This window comes from Populus euphratica, unplaced genomic scaffold, assembly GCF_000495115.2.
Source record: "Populus euphratica unplaced genomic scaffold, PopEup_1.0 scaffold1243.1, whole genome shotgun sequence".
NCBI classification, from domain to species: domain Eukaryota; kingdom Viridiplantae; phylum Streptophyta; class Magnoliopsida; order Malpighiales; family Salicaceae; genus Populus; species Populus euphratica.
The window spans coordinates 15,902-19,431 of record NW_011501090.1 but is presented as its reverse complement, the minus strand read 5'-3'; positions in this window follow the sequence as shown (position 1 = coordinate 19,431).

Sequence of the window (3,530 nt, the reverse complement as noted above, 5' to 3'; positions counted from 1 at the left end):
TGTTAATTAACCAACATTAAGAAAAGATAAAAATTCAAAATATAAATTGTAGTTTTGTTTCAAGGATCGGTTTTAATTTCCCTTGGTGGATGTTTGCTTGTGAAAGGTTTGTTTTCTTGATAAATTTCAGTTTTAATTGATTTTGTTTGCTAGTTTAAATGCTACAATAGTTTAGATAATCACAAACTAAATCCCTCCAATTACATAACATACAACATAATAATCTGACTTGAAACTTTCTCATGGGATCGACCCCTTACTTGCTCTATACTATCTTGTGTGTTGTGTTTTAAGTTAGGGTAATTAATTTGTGTGACCGCGACATCGCAAAAAAAACTAGCACTCTCGCCTTCAACTTCTATGGGGGACCCTCCCTGGATTCTATAGTTTTCAGGTCCAAATTTCCCCCAGGAAACAGGGCAACAAACCTGCCCTATTTTGCTAATAGAGAAAGATCTCCAATTCATCTTAAATCCTTACTTCCTCGTTAGTCACAGCCATGCCTTCCCTTTATTTATGGCATTCCCGTCTCATTTTTATGTCCTCTTAAGGTCACTAGTACCAAATTAGTTAATTAAGCACATCATAAGTTTTCATTCCCTCTCTACAGTATCCTAGCAAAGAATATGCCCAAGGTAACCAAAAGTTCCCTTCCTCTTTTTTATGCACTCATTTCTTCTTCTTCTTTAAGGCTCTTAGATTATTCTAATCCATTTAACCTCACTCATTTCTGCATTTTCCCAACATTTTATGTTAAAGAACCTAATTCTCAATTTAAGAAAAGCATAAACTTCTAATCAAATTGAAGTTAATTTCATAAAAATTGGAATTTGAACTCCTTACTTGGATGGAAATCTAAATTTTACTTCACAAATTTAGAAGAATCTTAGCCTTCTTCTCCTTGTATATAGTCAACCACTCTTCCCCCTCTTTTCTCCACCAATTCTCCACTTTTCTTCTTGCTAATTTTTCCATCCGATTGTGTTCCTCCGCTTAATAATTCCAAGGCTTATTTGAATTTAATAATTTCATGTGTTTACTTCTAGTTTTGATGAAGGGAAAATCTAAAATTCTCCCCCCTCCTTATTATCAGTCGATTATGGATGAGAGAAAGGATGAGTATTCTTATTATCAGCCGATTATGGATGAGAGAAAGGATGAGTATTTATAGTCCCATCTCTTCTTAATTCCATTTTGGCCCCATCTTTCACCCTTTTTTTATTTTTATTTTATATTATAACAACATTTTGAATTATTATAAACCTCCCCCTCTTTGTATACTTTATTCTCAAGCTTCACACATAATCTGACTTGATGGTGAATACTTATGCAATGACCGATAATTTATTATGATTTATGCAAACATCCCATAAAGGTTCACCAGAATCTTTCAACAAATATAAAAACCTGGTCACATCTGCATTACAATCTTCTTCCATGATTGGACACTGACTAGCATTACCTTGTTTTATTCTTATTGCATCCATAATCATATCCTTGTAAGGATTATTCTTTTCATCTACAAATCCATACATGTTGTAGCACTACAAGTTGACCGATCCATAAATATAGATTTTAGTTTCTAGTTAAAAAGAATCACCAAAAGGCATCTCAGGTTGACCGAGTCGCAAACACATATTATGGTTCTAGTTAAAGGGAATTGTTAGATTGGGATTTCAAGTTCACCCAACCAAAGATAGAAATTCTAGTTCTGGATAAAAGAAATCGCTAGATGAGATTTCAGGTTGACCAAGTCGAAAACACATATTTCAGTTCTAGTTAAAAGGAATTGACGGATTGGGATTTTAGATTAACACAACTGAAGAGAGAGATTTAGGGGATCACCAGATTAGAATGTCAAAATAACCAAGTTGTATATAGTTTTGATAATGTTTCTGGTAGAAGGGGATTGCTTTGAAAATTTTAGTCTTGAATAACAATTTGTTTGTCTTTAAAAACTTACTATGCAAAACACTTAACAAATCTTTACTCCGTAAGTATTGTAAAGAGGAGGCATTTATTGTTGCCTATTTTTAAGGATCACCACTCAAAAAAGGGAATTTTTTTTGGAAGAATACAAAAAATATATATTAGTGAAAAGGGAATATTAGAGCGCCTAGAAAATAGCCAAAGATTGGTTAAGGAGGTTTAAAAATACAAAAATTGAAATTTTACAATATATTTTTGACTGATGGAAGTTCTATTGACAATGAAAAATTAATATAAAAAAGACAAAATTGGATGTTTAAGGAACCAATCAGATTTTGTTGAAGGTTTCATTAAATTTATGGAGGGTTTAATTGCAAGAAAACATATTTTTTTAAGTCAATTTGGGTTTTAATTAGAAGAAATTAAAGTTTAGGGGTCTAATGACAATTTGTAAGAGTTTACTTTGGTCAAATCAAGGGCTTAATAGCATAAATATTTAAGTTTGATGGGTAATTAGGGAGTTTACAAAAAAATACAAAATCAAGGACCAGAATGTAAAAGGCACGTGAATATAGGGGCTGAAATTGACTGAATCAGGAGCCAAATTGATGAAATTGGAATTTTGTTGATTAGTTGAGGGTCAAAATACATAAATTCAAAACCAATGATCAAAATGAAAAAGACAATCAACTTTAGGGGTGGCATTTGAGTTTGGTAGGGATGCAATTGAATTGATTCTTAAGGTGGCATTTGAGTTTGGCAGGAATGCAATTGAATTGATTCTTAAAATCAATATCTCAATTAAGGACTTGATTGAATACATTAAAAATTGAGGATTGATTAGAAGATAGACTTCTTAAGTTATTTTGTCTCAACCCGCTAAAATAGACAAGAAAAAAAATATAAATCTATACAAATTTCAAATTAAAAAAACTTTTACTTTATTATAATAATAAGATGATTTAATTTTAAGGATTGATTAGAAGATAGACTTCTTAGGTTATTTTCTCTCAATCGGCTAAAATAGACAAGAAAAAAAAATATAAATTTATACAAATTTCAAATAAAAAAAACTTTTAGTTTATTATAATAATCAGATGATTTAATTTCAAGCGAGAATATCAAGCCACATACAAAGTGTGTGTATATATAGATATGTATGTATGTATAGATAGAGAACATGAAAATTAAGGAAAAGTGAAAGCTAAAAAGCTTATTATTTATTCAAGTGAACATAAAATCTTTTACTTTATTATAATAATCATTAATGCGGACATTGTGATTGTTTGTTGGTTAGGGTTAACTATACGGCGGATCCGTTAATTAACCAACATTAAGAAAAGATAAAAATTCAAAATATAAATTCTAGTTTTGTTTTAAGGATCGGTTTTAATTTCCCTTGGTAGATGTGTGCTTGTGAAAGGTTTGTTTTCTTGATAAATTTCAGTTTTAATTGATTTTGTTTGCTAGTTTAAATGCTACAATAGTTTAGATAATCACAAACTAAATCCCTCCAATTACATAACATACAACATAATAATCTGACTTGAAACTTTCTCATGGGATCGACCCCTTACTTGCTCTATACTATCTTGTGTGTT